The sequence below is a fragment of the Amblyraja radiata genome, chromosome 8 (assembly GCF_010909765.2).
Source record: "Amblyraja radiata isolate CabotCenter1 chromosome 8, sAmbRad1.1.pri, whole genome shotgun sequence".
In the NCBI taxonomy this organism is placed as follows: Eukaryota; Metazoa; Chordata; class Chondrichthyes; order Rajiformes; family Rajidae; genus Amblyraja; species Amblyraja radiata.
This window is the reverse complement of record NC_045963.1, coordinates 17,085,539-17,106,027: the sequence shown is the minus strand read 5'-3', so window position 1 is coordinate 17,106,027 and position 20,489 is coordinate 17,085,539. Positions and strand designations below refer to the sequence as shown.

Genomic DNA, 20,489 nt, shown 5'->3' with positions numbered 1-20,489 from the left:
ATGGTCTATGCTGGCTTCTAACCTGGTTTGTAGATCTTTCCCAGTTAGCTTTACTCACAGCTGTACTGTTGTTCCACCCGGGAACATAGACAGACATTCCCGTGTGACTTCCCAGATGGGAATGGAATTTGTCAGTAAATTTTTGGACTGCTAAATCCTTCAGTCACAACATAAGTATTCCTGTATTTCTATCAGGAAAGGACCAATAATGCACTCTATGTACTTTGTGACTTAGAAAAGGCATCACCTCATTGTTACAGCTCTTACATCTGTTTACCTGTCCAGGGTTTGCCCTAGACTTGACCCCAGCACTCTTCTGACAGAAGAGTACTGGGGAGAGAGAAGCATGATTATAGCCCTATAGAAAAGGTGCTGCTTCCTTCTCCCTGAGTCTGACTTTTCCTCAACCACTTCCCTGTAATAGTAGAAGTGAAATACAGCCCTGTATAAGGTGCTGCTATGGGACTTACCCACTCGAGGATTTCTTCTTCTTTTTGGACCTGCATCGCTGCAAACGCGGTATGTTCTCGCAGGTGCAGGTCCCGCAGTGCCAACGCGGTGCAGTGTACACGGCCACTGTGCCGCCGGTATTCCCCTGTAGTACCGTTGGCCTGCGGTGCTCCAAAGCGCAGTGCAGTGCTCACGGCACTGAGCCGCCCGTACTACCGTTAGCATGCGGTGCTCCAACGCGGTTCAGTCCTCTCGGGGAGCTGGCCGCTCGCAACCGCAGGTATGGTAGTTTTAACGCGGTGCAGTGCTCCGCACTGTGCCGCTCCTTTCCCACTTGGGCCTGCGGAGCTCAAACGCGGTTCAGTCCTCTCGGGGAACTGGCCGCTCGCGACCCAGGCCCAGCAGCTCCAACGCGTACTCGGTGCTCTCGGGCACTGACCGCTTGCCGCTATTTTTAGTGCTGTCGAAAAGCGAGCACCTTCCGTGTAGCGATAATGCCGCGCATGTGTACTGGCGGGCTCTTCATGTAGTCACTCACGTGACTCCGAAGTAAAATACACAATAAACTATATTATAAATACACAATAAACAAGTTATGCATTCTTGTACTCTTACATGGGCATGACCACACATTAAAATTCCTCCCCCCCCCCCCCCCACCCCCCTCCTTCCCAACCTCAGCCTCACGGACCTTAGAGTACCCCTAGTTCCTAAAACCCATTTCCATCACTGGGTGAAGGAGAACTTGGGGAAGTGTGGAGAGAAAGTAAATCCAAGAGGGGAGGGTGCAGTGATATCTGCAGAAAGAGCGGATAACTCTACTGCATTACCTGTGGCTAGATGGTTATGCAGGGAACCATAGAGGGAAGACGAGATGAGTAGGAAGGAACTGCAGATGCTGGTTTAAACCGAAGATAGACACAAAAAGTGTCTATGGTAGAGGAAAGACAATTGATGGCCACAATTCCAGAAGTTAACCAAACGAGAAGTATCCTGGTGTAGCGGCGCCTGCTACTCACTTCCTGACTATCGTGGACAGGTTTAACAGGTGGGCGGAGGCGATACCGTTAACGGATACCTCCGCTGAGGCATGCGCGAGGGCCATTGTCTCTAATTGGATCGCTCGTTTCGGGGTCCCCTCAGATATTACTACCGATCGTGGGGCCCAGTTCACGTCCTCCCCGTGGTGTGATATGGCGCAGCTGTATGGCGCAAAGCTGCATCAGACTACCGCTTATCACCCAGAGTCCAACGGGTTGGTTGAGCGTTTCCACAGGCACCTCAAGTCGGCGTTGAAAGCTCGACTCACCGGCCCAAATTTGGTCGTCCAGTCTTGGGTCCTCCTAGGCATCAGAACAACGCCTAAGGAGGACCTCAAAGCCTCCTCGGCCGAGTAGGTTTACGGCTCGGAGCTGCGAGTTCCTGGGGATTTCTTGCCCGTCCCCCAGGATCAAGAAGTCCCGGCTTCAGCGTTGTTAGCGGCCCTTCGCAAGCGGGTGAGCGCTTTGGTCCCGGTTCCCACTTCCTGGCATGGTTCGTCTGCGGTGCATGTGCCTATTATGTTACGGGATTGTGTTTATGTTTTTCTCCGTAGAGATGCTCATCGCTCGCCATTACAGCGGGTGTACGAGGGTCTGTACAGGGTGCTCAGTACTGGTGTCTCGACATTCACGTTGGACATGGGTGGCAAAGAGGAGTTTGTCTCCGTGAGCCGCCTTAAGCCAGCACACGTCGACGAGGATAGCCCAGTGACAACGGCTACTCCGTGGCGTAGAGGACGTCTACCAGCCGTTTTGCCGCCCTCTGCACCTGTTCCCCCCGGTGCTGTTTCTCCGGGCCCCTTTGTTACGCCCGTCCCTCGTTCGCATTTTTCGCGCCCCTCCGGTCCTGTTCTGCCGGTCCTGTAGTGGCCATTTGGCCTGTTTTGCATGTCATTGAGGATGGCATGTGCCTTTACATTTTAAACTGCCCGTTATATTGTGGGTGGGATTTATGACGTGTTTTTGGGCGTGTTTGGAGTTTAGATGCTTGCGCAGAAGTTTAGTTTTTAGATTAGTTTGGAGAGCCCATGGGGAAGGTTAACCCTTCTACCATGTAAGAACATGTAAGAACATGTAAGATCATGCGAGCCATGTGGGCCATGCGGGGTCCATGGGAGATCTAAAGGAGATCATGCCAGATCTTGCCAGTGTTACGGAGACACGAGGAGTTTACTAATGTCTAAAGTAATAAGCTGGAGTTCGAAGAAGATTGTAGTAACGAGTCGGAAGAAGTTTGGATGTATTTCACAGTTTTCTATCTACAATAAAGCATTTATTCATCAAAAGACTGTGTTTTTAAGTCATATCTGAGAAGAAGCTCTGATGGTCTCTGTGAGTGAGCTTGCATGCGTTTAGAAGACACCTCCTTCAACCATTCTCATCCAAATAGCGGGTAGGGTGCTAAATACCTGAAAGATTTGATAATCTGCCGCTACAGGTCCCTACTGTTACGCTCGCCCTGCGATTTCGGACTTTGCGTTCCGGTCGAACCGTCCGTTTACCCGTGTGTTTCCATACCGCGGATTCTGGGGGGGGGGGGGCCATGTAGTGGCGCCTGCTTCGGGAGGGGCCGCTTGTTTTTGCGCGGTTTTTGCTTGCGCTCGTTAGTTCAGCGCTGACCACCGTTGGAGATCTGTTGGAAATTCCGGTTGTCGTTCTTCAGCCCGCAAAACCGGTATGCCTCGTGCAAAGTAAAGCTCTATCAAATGTACAAGCTGTGAAACAAGATGTGTGTGCTTGCAAATGGTTTTGCAGACACACAACTTCATTGTAGTAATGTTGTGTATGTAATTTGCTGAGAAGTTATTGAATTTTCATTTCCCTGCATGGAACTCGTCCCATTATAGAATGTCATTGAAACTATCTTCTCACCCCGAAATACTACTGTGGCGTTACTATTTCCACTGAAGTGCAATACTTTAACTATGGACATTATATTTGATCTCCTGTCCTACAATGAAATTTAGAATTTGTAACATTTAATAAAATGTGTTTAAACAGCCCACATAAATACCAGGAGAAGAGAACTAAACTCTGCCAACAGGAGAGAAGCAAAGCAAAATCTAGCCTTTAATCAAAGGGAAGCTACCAATTACACTGTTTCCAGCAGTGGGCTCATCCTCATGCCTCATCACTTGGTGGTAGGATATGCAAGTATCAACTCATGGCATAAATGGATATGGGAGAAAGGAAAGTGTGTTCTTGTGGCCACTGTTCAGGTAAGATTACTGTATTCTTTCAAACTCAATAAAAAGGTGTTTCACCAGAGAATAAGGAATTCTGTTTTTCATTATAATTCTCTAGACAGGAATTGTGCACCACTGCCAGTGATCACTGCCCCGTTGCGACTGGGGGTTGGCAAGAAACAGGGAAATAACCTGAATATTGGAAAGCGAGTTATCTGTTGCATTTATGTATGGTATGTTCTGCCTGTATCGCATGCATATCTCAGATCACATACCTCAGTACACATGACAATATAAAACAATACTAGTACAAGTCTGGAATATGGACCCGTTGCAGTTCGCATACCGTCCGAACAGATCCACGGATGATACGGTCTCCCAGGTCTTGCACACTGCTCTCTCCCATCTGGACAGCCAGAAGGGGGGCTACGTGAGGATGCTGTTCATAGACTACAGTTCAGCCTTCAACACGATAGTCCCCACCAGACTGGCCGAGAAGCTAATGGAATTGGGGCTCAACACCTCCCTGTGTGCCTGGGTCCTGGACTTTCTCACCGCCAGGCCCCAGGTAGTCAAGATGGGAGGGAATACATCGAAGTCCCTCACCCTGAGCACAGGATCGCCCCAGGGTTGCGTCCTCAGCCCCCTATTGTACTCCCTGTACACACATGACTGTGTGGCTAGGTTCAGCTCCAACTCAATAATTAAGTTTGCTGATGACACTGTGGTGGTGGGTCTGATCTCAGACAACGACGAGAAGGCCTACTGGGAGGAGGTGGCTGGTCTAGCACTCCTCTTGAACATCAAAAAAACGAAGGAGCTGATCATGGACTTTAGGAGGGCACATCATCCGAGGACATACACTCCATTGAGGATAAATGGGGATCCTGTGGATAGGGTGAACTGTTTTAAATATCTGGGAGTCCACATCTCCGAGGATATGACATGGGCATCACACGCCTCAGGACTCGTGAGTAAGGTAAGGCAGCGCCTTTACCACCTCAGGCAATTGAGGAAATTCAGAGTGTCTCCGAGGATCCTCCAGTGCTTCTACGCAGCGGCGGTGGAAAGCATCTTGTCCGGGAACATTACCATCTGGTTTGGGAATTGCTCTGCCAAGGACAAGAAGGCTCTGCAGAGAGTAGTGCGTTCGGCCGAACGCACTATGGGAACTTCACTTGCCCCCCTGCAGGAACTATACATCAGGAAGTGCAACTCCAGAGCCAACAATATCATGAGAGACCCCTTCCACCCCTGCAACGGACTGTTCCAGCTGCTACGGTCAGGCAAACGCCTCCGTTGCAATGCGGTGAGAACGGAGAGGTTGAGAAGGAGTTTCTTCCCATAGGCCATTCGGACTGTAAACGCCTATCTCACCAGGGACTAACTCTACTGAACGTTTTTCCTTCCATTATTTATTATGTAAAAGAATATGTGTGTTATGATTGTGTTTATAGTTTGTTTGGTTGTTTGGTTGTTTGTCTTTTGCACAAAAGTCCGCGAGCATTGCCACTTTCATTTCACTGCACATCTCGTATGTGTATGTGACAAATAAACTTGACTTGACTTGAATGGGTGAATATTGACCACCTTTTGTTATACACCAGTCTGTATCACACTCCATAAGCTGGCTCCTTGTATAGCTTGATATCCTTCTTTCATAGAGACATAGAGTGATACAGCTTCAGCCCAACTTGCCCACACATAGAAACATAGAAACATAGACAATAGGTGCAGGAGTAGGCCATTCGGCCCTTCGAGCCTGCACCACCATTCAATATGATCATGGCTGATCATCCAACTCAGTATCCTGTACCTGCCTTCTCCCCATACCCCCGATCCCTTTAGCCACAAGGGCCACATCTAACCCTCTTAAATATAGCCAATGAACTGGCCTCAACTACCTTCTGTGGCAGAGAATTCCAGTGATTCACCACTCTCTGTGTGAAAAATGTTTTCCTCATCTCGGTCCTAAAAGATTTCCCCCTTATCCTTAAAATGTGACCCCTTGTTCTGGACTTCCCCAACATCGGGAACAATCTTCCTGCATCTAGCCTGTCCAACCCACTGACCAACATGTCCCATCTACACTAGTCCTAACTGCCTGCGTTTGATCCTTATCCTTCTACACCTGTCCTATCCATGTAGCTGTCTAAATGTTTCCTGGGAGATGATTCCACCCTATCATAGACTTTACTCTTTGCTCCCTCTGCCCTCTCCCAACACCACCCTCACCTAAATCATTTTCCTGCCACCTGAAACCTGTGTTATCTTCATTCCCCTCCTTTCCATTATGATAGAAAATCATTGTCCCGAATTGTTAACCGTGTTCCTCTCTCCCCACGGATACTGCCTGACCTGCCAAGTACTAGCAGCAATTTCTGCTTCTATTTAACACATTCCTGGTGACAGAGCAACTGGAGGTTTCTTTGCTCTCACACCTCTATCCCCAGCCACTTGTTCAGAATTTGTTCCAGTGATTGATGGCACCTTCTCATCATGGTGTCTTAATGAGCCAGCATCAGCCATTTCTCCCTGGTGGCCTGGCATTAAGGGCTGGCGGTATCTGCAGGAGGGGATCCATGGTATTAATTATCTGCGAGTCTCAAATTCTGCAGGCACAATCTGTCAAGATTCAGGGGATGTGCGGTTAATAATAGTAGGTGGAAAGGAGCAAGGACTAGAATGTGAGACTTCAGTGAGCTCGCCTGTGGTGCAGGATGTGAGAGATGTGACACGAGTGAAGGCAGGTTACAGAGACACTGCCTGCAACAAAAAGCAAAAAGATTTCAGGTGCTGGAAATCTAAAATTAAACACAGGAAACTCTGTAAAGATCAACTCATCCATTCTCCCCATTGGTTCTCACGAACCTGCAGAGCATTTTTTGTTTTTGTTATAAAGTTTCTGGAGCAAGAATACAAAAAGTGAAATGAGATATTATGAGTCTGGGAAGGAAAATTAGGCATTGGGACCCGGTAGGACTGAAGTGCATACAGTATTTCTCTGTCTTGAGATCAGTGCAGTGCGATACTTGGAGGGAGCTGACAACAAAATTGATCAGGGTGAGGTGATGAATGGTCAGGGGTAAGATGACAATGGGTGGTGAGTTGGAAAGGAGCCTAATGCCCCTGTCCCACTTAGGAAACCTGAACGGAAACCTCTGGAGACTTTGCGCCCCACCCAAGGTTTTCATGCGGTTCCCGGAAGTTGCAGGTGGTTGCCGGAGGTTGCAGGTAGTGGAAGCAGGTGGGAAGACTGACAAAAACCTCCGGGAACCGCACGGAAACCTTGGGTGGGGCGCAAAGTCTCCAGAGGTTTCTGTTCAGGTTTCCTAAGTGGGACAGGGGCATTAGAATGTGGCCCATTCACCCATAACCATCTCCTTCACACTACTTTGCTGCTACATTTGGTGTCTCCTTCCCAGCTATTCTTATAATTGTTTCCTTTTTCCCTGCAGTCCTCACAGCTCTCGGTAGAATTCGCTGCTCATCTTCATCCTTCCTTATCTTACAGGTGTTTTCTTCCTGTTTTTTCTGTTACGCATTTTCCACACTCCATTCAGAGTTCACCGATTCTGCTGCTGTGAGATTCCTGGGCTTGCTGCTGGCAGGACGTAGCATTGCCTCACCCTGTGGTTAGAGCACTTGATTCTGAGACAGCACAAGGCCTGAATGCTGGTACATCAGGGGTCATTCATCCTAGCCTGTCGTATGTTTGCAATATCTATTCTGTTCTGTTATAAAGCAAACTCCCTTTCCATCTTCTTTCAGACTCTGCTGCATATTTTTGATTTACCACCTACTGTATAACCGAATTCAGGATACATTATGAGCTGCATTGCCCTGGGTGTCAGGTGACTTAATTACATCTGATGTGCTTAGAACAATGTTATGAGTTTGATTTTTACACCCTATGAAACTGTCTTGTCTGAGAAAGCAGAAATTCATGGTGCCTTGTCTTGTAATTTATGCCAGGCATCGACTCAACCTTTATCAGCTCTGTGCTGCCTCTCTTCTTGCAGTTCACCCGTTTGTTTTACTGGAGCAAAAACAAAAGCTCTGTGCAAAGGCGTTTGAAGGTGGAATGCTTGGAGCAAGTACAGTACTATACCCAGACTTCTACAATGCTTGTAGCTCTGTATATCAAGTGAACAATTTCCTCTTGATTCCAGTGCAAAAATGTGAGAGTGGTGCGACTTTAATAATCCCATTACTCAGAACGATAGGGCGATATTGAGACTAAATTTTTTAACGAAAAACATACAACTATGTTCATAGCAATTTCATTTTGCACAGAGCCTTAAAATAGATGGCAATTTGATATTAAAGTTTTCATCCCGAAACTTAACTGGACTACCCAGACATTCCCTGCAATGCAAGAGGCATGATAGGAATCCTGCATTTTGCATTCCATTCCTGATTCTCCATAGCCTTTTCATCACCAGCAAGACTTAAATGAGGAATCTGATGGAATACTCTCCATTTGCCTTGCTGTGTTTAATTCCTCTATGTAAGAAGCTTAAAACACCACAGGTGAAAACAGATCACTTAGCATGTCATCCACAAACCTAGATAGTCGTTTCCTCCACCACAACCACACAATGGCTGCAGTGCGTGCTATTTACTAAATTTACTGCTGTTATTTCGGCTACTCTCACAGCATCTGCTGAAATTGCTATTTCTATAACGAAGGACAAGGGAGCAGGCTGTTGTGAACATCATGGGCTGTTTCCACCAGATCAATATATAGTGCATCTGTCCTCGAGATCTAATTTCTCTTCTGTTACTCCAATACTGTCTGAAGCAGATTGATTAGCCTATTCCTCTTTGGTTTCAATGGGTTCCTCTAACAAAAGCAAGTATTATTTTGCAACCTTGAGTAGGAAAATCACGCCTGATTTAGTGCAGATTTTTCTTGGGGAGAAAACAGACACCCTGTGGAGAAAGAATCAAAGCAGATTGTTCAATGACTTATCAATGGAGAAACATTAACCCTATTCCTCTCTGCACAGGTGCATGTAATGCAGATCAGCTACAGAAATGGGCAGAGAAATGGCAGAGTTTAATTCAAATAAGTGTGAGGTGTTGCACTTGGGAGGTCAAATGTAAAGAGACGGTATACATTTAATGGCAAAGCTACAATGTACAGAGGAATCTTGGGGTGCAATCCTGAAAGTGGCAACATAAGTAGATAGAGTGATAAAGATGGCATATGGTCAGCTTGCTTTCATGACGTGGGTCATAAGAGAAAAGATGTTGTGTTGCACCTTTATAGAACTTTGGTTGGGCTGCATTTGGAGCATTATGTGAAGTTCTGGTTGAATGAATGAACGAATGAATGAATTATACTTTATTGTGAAGTTCTAGTTGCTTCATTGAGAAAGGATATGGACATTTTGGGGAAGGTGCAGCAGAGGAGCACTAGAATATTGTCTGGATCAGAGGATATTAGCTATAAAAGGAGGTTGGACAAACTTGGATTGTTTTCTCTGGAGTGCCAGAGGTTGAGTGATGACCTGAACGAAGCATTTACAATTTAGAGAGGCATAAATAAAGGAGACTGTCAGAACCATTTTCCAGGGTGAAAATATCAAAGACTACAGCATATAGTTTTAAAGTGAAAGGGCCAAAGTTAAAAGGAGATGTGTGGGGCCAGTCTTTTTTTTAACACAGAAAGAGGTGGGTGCCTGGAACACACTGCCAGGGGCTAGTAGATAGGCACATGGACATGATGGGAATGTTTAGTATAGAGATACAGTGCAGAAACAGGCCCTTCGGCCCACCGACCAGCGATCCCCGCACATTAACACTATCCTACACATACGAGGGACAATTTTTACATTGCTACCAAGCCAATTAACCTACAGACCTGTACTTCTTTGGAGTGTGGGAGGAAACCGGAGTTCCCAGAGAAAACCCCATGCAGGTCACAGGGAGAATGAACAAAATCCGTACAGACAAGCACCTGTAGCCAGGATCGAACCCGGGTCTCTGGCGCGGTAATTCAGCAACTCTACCGCTGCACCACCGTGCCGCCGCCCAGTATGGTGGGATATGGATCATGTGTGGTGGATGAGATTAGTTTAATGTTCCTTACGAATGTTGTGGGCTGTACGGCCTGAACCTGCGCTGTTCTGTTCTATAAACCTGCTGTGTATTTCCACAATTTTCTGCTTTTATTTCAAATTTCCAGCATCTGTAGTGGCTTATTTCTAAAACTGGTCATCTCTTCATCTTGACTCTAATTATTGTTCATTTTGACTTTCTCTATAAACATTTGAAATCCATCAATATTACACCATTTTTCTTCACCAAATCTCTTGAAGTGCGAATTTCTTTTTCTATTACAGCTTGGCCATCTGTAATAAATTTCAAATTTTACTGTGTGCATTTGTTCTAAAATATGTTTTGCTGTGGGTGACTATTTTTGTTTGCAGTCGAAACATCACATTCCTCAGGAACATTAACATAGAGAATAAGACATCATCGCCAATTTAGTTACATAACGTCTTCCTACTCAGGGTAGCTCTTTGGATTTTTCAATGCAAAACCCAGGGGAGGGTTTTATTTATTTTTAAAGTCAATAGTCTTGCGCGCATTCTGCCACTTCCTCTACAAAACAAAAATCTTCTGCTTAATTTTAAAGTTTGGGAAAATTGAGGTTATAATCCTGAATGTCTTTAGTTTAGCATGGCACAAGGTGGTCTCTCTTTGCTGCTTCTACTTCCATAGCTTTCTGGTTTAGTTTAGAAATACAGCAGGGAAAATGGCCCTTCAGGCTACCGAGTCCATGCTGACTATCCTTCACCCATTCATACCATTTCTATGTCATCTAATGGGAGGTTTAACAGAGGCCAATTAACCTACAAGGCTACATGTGTTTGGGATATGAGAGGAAACCAGGGCAAATCGGGAAAAACCGATGTGATCAGAGGGAGAACGTGCAAACACCACACAGACAGGACCTAAGATCAAGATCGAACTCCGGTCTCAGGCACTGTGTGGCAGCAGCTCTGCCAGCTGTGCCACTGTGCCTCCTCACAGTATGAGGAGCAAGGCTGGTAAAACCTGCTATTTCTACTGTGTTTGACACATCATTTATGAAGAAAAGTCCCTAAAGTGTTAAAAAGCTTAATTTGAAATGTTTTCATTAAAATAATTTTAAATTTGAACTTATTCTCGGAACTCAATAATTGTCAAACCACTTGCCACAACTCATAATTGTTCTGTACAGATGAGATAGTAATATAATTGCCATCCTCTTGGGATCAAAACATTGCAGATGGAATATGGCCAAATTGCATTGTTAATATTGAATGAACATTGGCATGACAAACCATGAAGTTCTGAATAAAAACTCTCATACTCAACCTATCCTTGAAACATTTTACCTGTAAGAAGTGAGTAGGAAAAGACAAGGGGCTTGATATCTGCTGTGTTAATGGAGCAAGGTCACTCACCATTTAGTGAGAACATTGGTGAGGCTGCATTTGGAGTGTTGTGTTCAGTTTCAGTCACCTGATGGGAAAGATGCCATTACGCTGGAAATGGTGTTGAGAAGATTTACAAGGATGCTGCCTGGACTGAAGGGCCTGACTTAAAGGAAGAGAGTGAACTAGGACCAGTCCTTGGAGAGCAGAAGATTGAGGAGTGAACGTATTGAGGTATATAAAATCATGAAGGGAGTGGGTAGGGTGAATGCATAGAGTCTGTACCCCAGGGTAGGGGAAATCAAGAAGTTGAGGGCATACATTTGAGGGGAGAGGAAAGATTTAATAGTAAGATTAAACGAGAACTTACCAGTTCGAAGTTTGATCTGTATTTTATGAGGAGTAACGTTGAGGGAATACATGAAGAACCCGCCACTTCGCACGTGTGTCATTCTTCAAAGCAGCGGAGTGAATCACAGATACGTGTAATGACTTAAGCATAGTAAGATTAGAGAAAAGATACCAGTTGTGTTTATGATCAAGGGTGGGAGCGGAGGGCATGTATTCCCTCAACGTTACTCCTCATAAAATACAGATCAAACTTCGAACTGGTAAGTTCTCGTTTAATCTTACTATTTTACTTCGGAGTCACGTGAGTGACTACATGAAGATTTCAAAGCTCTGTGATTCAAGCCGTGGAACGAGTCCATCATCACGTCTGCCTTGGTTTTGGGGAGAATAGTGATAACATATTAAACATCAATATGATATATATAAATAACCATAAAGTTAATAATAATTGATAGCCCCTGTTTTTTGGGGTAAATTATGGTACAGAAACTTAACAATGTTTCTGAAAAATTCCAGTTTCCATTACTGGTTAGTTATAATCCTTAGAATGTTCTTTCCGATGGCCATCCTGCAGTCCTGAGGATTTTATCCAAAGGAACCTCCAATTTAAATGCTGCCGACGTTGCTGCAGCCTGGTGGAGTGAGATTTTAACCCAGTTAGTGTTTACACCAACTTATGTCAATACTATGTTAGCCATTTAGCTGGCCTGGCCTGTTATTCTTTAATGAGGCTGTCTGTCGTTGATGAGAAGTTCCTATTCTGTGCCACTTATGGTCTGGGTTTGTTCCATGTATATTTGTAGATGTCTCACAACACAGTCAATCATCTGTAGGGTAGGCTCTAAAAATGTTATTTTAAGGTCTGCTGACCCCTGCCCCTAATTCCTGAATATAGAAGTGTAAGTTGCCAGGTGAACTGGTCAAGGTATCCAGCCTTAATTTGGTAGGGACTGAGTCCTTAGTGCCGTGACCTAAGCCATCAGCATGACAGTTTTGTAAAATGTCAAAAACTGTAATGACAGCGCTGTGGCTGGAGCCCAGTTCTTTAACAACGTTAAGACGATGCTGATGTCCCATATTTGGGAATACCTGGTCTTTGAGGAATTCTCATAAAAAGTGTCCCTCATAAGCTGTTGTTCCGTTCTCTTGCCATAGGTAAGTAGATGGGCCACTTCTGGCACAGTTGATGTCACTAATACTAAGCCCCTGTAGGTTAACAAAGCTTCCAAACAGGCTGGATGATGTATTATGGTTGCAACACATCTCCCATTAGTTTATGTATTTTAGATATTGTCTTTAGGTTGATTGTCTGTGGCCCGCTGTAATCATGTCCATTGCTCTGGCCGTCTGTTTTGGATGGTGCTGCATGGTTCTAATCTCATTCCCTAATACCACCTAGAACCATGGTTGGGTAGGTCAGTCGGGTACTGTTAAAAACACCAGACGCAGAGTCTCGTAGTATTTCCCTTAGTACCCCCCCCCCCCCTGATGAGGTTGCCAAATTGTGTTGGCCAGATTGTTACATGATGTAGATTCCCTTTCACCCATGTGGTTGATATGTGCTACCACAGTAGTGTTGTTAATTTATAATCTAATAACCTGTTTAATATATTCCAGAGCAACATGACTTTAGGCCATGAAAAACACCCAACATTTCCAGGTAGTTATGCCCAGTGTTAGTAATAATGATGCTTGCTGTGTTTTCCATCTTCCTCCACAGCTGGAGATGGAATTGGTAACACACCATCCTAGTGCATAGTATCCATATGTAGGACCATAGACTGGTTGCTGACAATGATAGGATTGGAGCAATGACCAATGTTATCTTTCCACCATTTAGTTCCAATATGGCTTCTGTATGGCTTCATCATTCTATTGAAAATGATCACCATTAATTTTAAGAGCTCATATTTTGGCCCTCTGTAAATCTTTATAATGTAAGGGTCTGAATTATGTGGCTGGAAACCATATGTTGCCAATATTCTTGCTACCAGTCTGATGGATGGTTTATCCTCATGTCAATGATTTTGCTGTATGCCTCTATTAAGGTTGTAACCTCTGTTGACAAAGTTACTGACATGAGGAACTGAGTTAATGGTGAACCCCAAATGATCCCTTTAGTTTGAAGGCTTTAATTTTGATTTAATTGGATGGATAATGATCCTAGTTTCCAAATAATTGTTAAGTGGCTGTTACCGTTTGTTCAGCCCGTCCTAAGTTTCCACACAATTAGTATGTCATCCAAAGAAGCCATTACCATTGTGTGGCTGCTTGTCATATTTTGTAAATAACCTAGGTGCTAATGTAAACACATTAGGTAGTGCTCTATACTGCTAGAGCTGAGCCATCCAATTAGATAAAAATAACGTCCGTGGTCACCTGTTATGGGTACTGAAATTGTAAGCATCCTTTGAATCAATGCTTGCCATTTTCGTTCTTAAAACGAATATACTTATCAATAGAAAAGGTTTCTGTTCTTAAAACGAATATATCGTTTTATTTATTTTTCACTTTCCCATCTATTTATTTATTTATTTAATTTTATGATATATGGTCCCTAGATAAGGGACATATCAGACATTTAAACTGATAGGAACAGATATTATACTTGATCTTAGCCAAAAGCCGAGAGCTGATCTATGATTGATGCGTCAAGCGCCATATCCTATTTTGTTAGGAAGGGAATGCGTAGATAATAATTCTTCCCTTGTAATGCAGCTAAAACCCCATCTGTTGCTGATGTCCAGTGTCTGTATCCCTTATGACATATTTGGTAATTGGTGATTATGTCTGGATACGAGTAGATCGGCATTTGGTGTTCCATATCGTGTAGAAACATCAGCAAATACTATAGCCCAACTTGGTGTTCTCCTCCAAATTCCTCTCTCGATATATCAGCTGGACTAGAAGATTATGTGTTGTAAAATTCTATTGTGTATCCCCGGATACTGTTTAAGATATGAGTGTCAAAAAGTTATTTATTCGATGTCTTCTCGCACCAACCTCCTTGCTGCCTTCTGATTTTACTGTTTTCTTCTGGATCCCTGAGGCCGTGTGTTGTGGGTGTACACATCTTCCAGCATAGGGGCGATACCTTTGAGGATGATGTTTGGACGTTTAGATGAGCTCCAGTTTTGGGTTCATTGTCCAACTCCTTGACCTTCTAGATTGGTCACCCCCAAATAAAAAGATTTTGCTAGGAGGTTTCGGGTTTACACAGGCCCGGTTGGATGTAACCAGATGCATAAATTGATTAGTTTAGTACATTCAGGGATTTACAATCCCCGGTGGCAAGTGACAGCTATGGTGTCAGCTAATGTTTGCCCCTGCAGTAGATAGAAAACATATGGTCTATGCTGGCTTCTAACCTGGTTTGTAGATCTTTCCCAGTTAGCTTTACTCACAGCTGTACTGTTGTTCCCCCTGAAACATAGACAGACATTCCCGTATGACTTCCCAGATGGGAATGGAATTTGTCAGTAAATTTTTTGGACTGCTAAATCCTTCAGTCACAACATAAGTATTCCTGTATTTCTATCAGGAAAGGACCAATAATGCACTCTATGTACTTTGTGACTTAGAAAAGGCATCACCTCATTGTTACAGCTCTTACATCTGTTTACCTGTCCAGGGTTTGCCCTAGACTTGACCCCAGCACTCTTCTGACAGAAGAGTCTACTGGGGAGAGAGAAGCATGATTATAGCCCTATAGAAAAGGTGCTGCTTCCTTCTCCCTGAGTCGGTCTTTTCCTCAACCACTTCCCTGTAATAGTAGAAGTGAAATACAGCCCTGTATAAGGTGCTGCTATGGGACTTACCCACTGGAGGATTTCTTCTTGGACCTGCATCGCTGCAAAACGGTATGTTCTCGCAGGTGCAGGCCCCGCAGTGCCAATGCGGTGCAGTGTACACGGCCACTGTGCCGCCTGTATCCCCGTTGGCCTGCGGTGCTCCAAAGCGGTGCAGTGCTCACAGCACTGAGCCGCCCGTACTGCCGTTAGCCTGCGGTGCTCCAACGCGGTGCAGTCCCTCGGGGAGCTGGCCGCTCGCAAACCGCAGGTATGGCAGTTTTAACGCGGTGCAGTGCTTCCCGCACTGTGCCGCTCCTTCTCCTTGTGCCTGCGGTGCTCCAACGCGGTGCAGTCCCTCGGGGAGCTGGCCGCTCGCAGCCGCAGGTCTGGCAGTTTAAACAACGCGGTGCAGTGCTTCCCGCACTGTGCCGCTCCTTCTCCACTTGGGCTTGGGGTGCTCCAACGCGGTCCAGTCCTCTCGGGGAACTGGCCGCTCGCTACCCAAGCCCAGCGGCTCCAACGCGTACTCGGTGCTCTCGGGCACTGACCGCTTGCCGCTATTTTTAGTGCTGTGGAAAAATCCAGCACCTTCCAGCCCCTCGGACCCATGTAGTATAGGTCCGTGGGGCTGTTGTCCGAGCCGTCGGAATGACGGCTCCAGAATGCTCCACCGCTGTCGGCGTCCTGCTGGAGCTGAGGTTGGCTCCGGCTCCCGTTTAAGGGAGATAGTGGTGCCCCCGGCTGTTGCTGGCTGCCTGCAGTTCTGCAGACTCCCCCCAGCCAGTTTTCATCAGCCTGCCTGTAAAAAAGGTAAGTCAAGAAACTAAGTTCTCCTACCTTACTTGTTGCAGGTTCAACCCTGCCGTTTGGGAGGAACGTCCTCCTCTCGTAATGACTTGTTCACAATGCGTGTAGCGATAATGACACACGTGCGAAGTGGCGGGTTCTTCATGTAGTCACTCACGTGACTCCGAAGTAAAATAGGACCCCCTGCTGGGTAATTTTTTCACACAGAAGGTGGTAGGTATATGGAATGAGTTGCCAGATGAAGTGGTTGTTGCAGGTATAATGATACTATTTAAAAGGCATTTGAACAAGTACATGAATGGAGAAGGTTTAGATGGAAATGGGCCAAATGTGGGCAAATGGGAGCCACGAGTCAAGAGTCACAAGTGCTTTATTGTCAAACAGAGAAATGAATTTCATACTTGCATCAGCACAACAGATATGTAAACATAGTACTCTGTAAACACCATCATAAACAACAAAAGTTCAACATTAAATATAAAACTATACAATAATAGTGTAAAGACAAGAATAATGGCCCCATATCTATATACAGTAGTTCGGATCTTATTTGGAAGTTGTAGTGTTTAATAACCTGATGGTTGTAGGGAAGAAACTGCTCCTGAACCTGGATGTTACAGTTTTCAGGCTTGTGTACCTGAAGGAGTGAAACGAGAGTGTGGCCAGGGTGGTGTGGGTCTCTCATGATGCTTGGCTGCATTTGTGAGGCAGTGAGTCCTGTAGATCCCTTAGATGGTGGTGAGGTCAGTACCCTTTATGGACTGGCCAGTGTTCATTGTTTTTTGCAAACTTCTTAATTCCTGGGCGTTCGTGTTGAAGAACCAGACGGTGATGCAACCAGTCAATATGCTCTCTACTGCATACCAATAGATGTTCAAGAGAATACTTGTTGACATACCAAATCTCCTTAAGGGCCTGCCCACTTTCATGACCTAATTCACAACCTCTTTTACTCATGGACATTTTTTATCAGGCTAGAAAAACTCCCCGACCTACTTGATGCCACAAGTACCTATGACTAGCATCACGGCATGCTACGACCTACCTATGACTTACTACGACATCCTACGACCTCGTGATGACCATGCTGCAAATATGAGTCAAGGGCAAACTCGGCAGAGGTCGTGAATTAGGTTGTGAAAGTGGTACAGTCCCTTTAATCTTCGAAGGAAGTAGAGCCGTTGATGGTTTTTTTCCAATAATCACATCAACGTGCTCGGTCCAGGACAGATCTTCAGAGATATGTATGCTCAGGAGTTTTAAGTTTTTGACTCTCTCACTACTATCCTGTCAAGGAAGACAAGTTTGTGGATCCTCGATCTTCCTTTTCCAATGTCAACAATCAGTTCCTTGGTTATATTGATGTTGAGAGCAAGGTTGTTGTTCTGGCACTATTTGGTCAGTCGATCGATCTCCCACCTTTACCCTGACTAGATTAGATTGGGGCATTTTGGTCGGCATCGTTCCCGTTTCAATGCTGCATCACTCTATGAGTGATTGTTTTCTTGCATCCAAGTAGAAAAGTAAAAGAAAATGAGTGGAATAGTATTTATTTTAAAGTACTATATAGAACTTCTGTACTGAATACCTTGGATTTATAGTCATTCCTTTGTGGGAAGGGTAGATAGATTTTCTCTATATTGCATAGCTACGGAAAAATCTTTAACATATTATATTTGTGCTGAGCTTGTGTGCTTTGAATGAGGAGGCTTCATCTAGGATACAATAGGAAAGGAGTGGGAGGTAACAGATGAGAATTTTGTGAACAAAACATGGATGCATTGGAAAGCTGTTATCAGCAACTGAATCATCCTACCACAACCAGAAAGCAATGCTGAACTGCTATCTACCTCTCTGGTGACTCTCGGACTATCCTTGATCAGACTTTGCTGGCTTTACCTCGCACTAAAAGTTATTCCTTTATCATGTATCTATACACTGTAAATGAATTAATTGTAATCATGTATTGTCTTTCTGCTGACTGGTTAGCACACAACAAAAGCTTTTCACTGCACACATGACAATAAACCAAAACTGAACTGAAGCCAATCTTGATAATATATTCATATACTATGTGACCCGTGACAACAGGTTACTAAAAAAACAGCAAGAGATAGAGGAACAGATTGCAAAGATGCAACAGCAACAAGGTTGTCATAGTGAAAAATTGCAACCATGCATAAAGTCCTGGAATAACTCAGTGGATCTGGTAGCACCTCTCGAGAACATGGATGCACAATATTTCAAGTCAGGACCTTTCTTCAGACTGATTGTAGTGGGAGAAGAAAGCTGTAAAAGGGGTAGGGGCGGGACAATGCTTGGCAAGTAATTGGTGGATACAGGTGTTGGGGGTTGGATTGGCAGATGGGTGAACAAATCCCATAGATGAAAAGGAGACAAAAATAGTGAAATGTAAAGTTACAGGGAGGGGTATGGGTGGAAGGAAACAGAGCAGGAAGGAGAACGGATAGTGGGAGAAGTGGATGCACACCAGGCTGGGGCACAGGAAAGAGAGGGAAAAGCAAGGAGATAAGGATAGAAGTATTGAGTCAAAGAGGAAAGGACAACATGTGAAGTTGTGGCGGAAAGTAATTTTTCCCCCTAAAATTGTTCTTGTGCAACAAGAGATTTGAAGAATATTAAGAGTAAAATCAAAATTCATTTCTAATAAATGATGTTGCTGGAGGTTATGAGATGGCAGTGAAGATCAGATACTAGATCCCAGGAATATGACATGGATGTAGATTAATAGAGAGATGCAGCAACTAATGGAAATGATTGTTTGAGCAACACAAGAAGCCAACAATATTGTGTTTTATAGATTAAGAGGTTGATGGCCAGGAAGTAGCTAGAATTAATGAATTATATTATGAAGTTTTGGAAGGTCATTAGAGCTGGGAAAAATGTCAATGTAGCTGAACTAGGACTACGGGAAGTTGCACTTCCCTGAGAAAGCAGCCAACATAATCCTGGAACATCTCCCCCCACAGTCATCCCCCTCTCCTCCCTGCTCCCATTGGGCAGAAGATCCTAAAGCTTGAATGCACATACCACTAGACATGGAACAACTTATTCCCCTCGGTTTTGTATAGTCCTTCCATAAGCTAGGGTATAGTCCCGATCTTCCAACCTACTTCATTGCAGACATTGGACTTTTTATATGGAGCTGTTAATCTACAATGTTGGAGAATGTGGGGATAGACTTGATGGGTCAAATGGCCTTAATGTGCTCCTATGAAATGACTTAGATCCTGCCCTCTAGTATTTTTCTCTTTGCTCTTCCTGTTGTACTTGTGCATTACTTGATCATAGATAGACACAAAATACTGAAATATCACCTATTCCTTTTCGCCAGAGATGCTGCCTGACCTGTTGAGTTACTCCAGCATTTTGTGTTTATCTTCAAACTAGCATCTGCAGTTCCATCTTTATGGCTTGTCCGTATTCTTGTATAGTGATATCTGATTTGATTGGATAGCATGCAAGCAAAAGCTTTACACTACATTTCAGTACACGTCAGTATAATAAACTGATTTACTAAGGTGGACCTTGTATGAATATTGTTTCCATTGGAAGAGAGAAAGCTGACGGATTTCAATAGAGCCTACATGCAAAGACTATTTTCTCTTGTCTGGGAGTCAATGATGAAGGGTCATCAATATGAAATTTACTGGGAGAATAATGAGTCAGATTAGGAAAACATTTCAGATGCGTTTGGTTATTGTAGTCTAGAATATTTTGCCTCAAGGACAGGCTGAGACAAAGATTTGAGCCCAGAGATCATATAATTCTTGGAAAACATATTATTTCAGTGGTGTGTGACAGCCGAATTAATGTTTTTTTATTGCAGAGTCTGCCTCAGCAGAATTGTTTTGTTCACATCATCCAAGATGTTGCACGATGGAGAATAGACTGTGTGAACGTTATATTCAGACATTTCCTTCATATGTATGTTCTAGGAACAGACTAAACACAGTTGGGGGCTCGAGAGGTCCAGAGTTGATTATTGTCTGCCCGTCAGTTGAGGTAATTGTAGGTTTAAGTTAATTTATAATAATTAAAAGGTCGCAATTCACATCTTGGCAATGTCACTATCACTCCTTTCCTCCAATCTTCTGGCACACATTTTTTCTTCCCAGCATGCATTACATAGCTTCGTGAGTTTTTCTCTCAACATTTCCCTCCGCTCTTTAGTAGCTCTACTGGAATCTGGTCGAGGCCTGCTGCTTTGTTAATTTTCAGATTCTTAATTGCATTTGCAACTTCCGTTTCTGTGATTGGTCCAACCTCCACCTCTAGTTCTGGAGTATCTTCTTCCTCAGGGAAAACAAACAGTTTGGATGGTTCCGCTTGATTCAATATCTCTTTGAAGTGTTCAACCCATTGTGTGTTTTGCTCTTCTTCTGTTTGCTCTTGTCTTTTATGAGGGCACCA

At 44.3% G+C, this 20,489-nt stretch overlaps 1 pseudogene; it reads right to left on the bottom strand.

Moving 5' to 3' along the window:
- Nucleotides 1–13,982: 13,982 nt before the first annotated feature.
- Nucleotides 13,983–14,094, bottom strand: LOC116976565 (annotated as a pseudogene).
- Nucleotides 14,095–20,489: the final 6,395 nt, after the last annotated feature.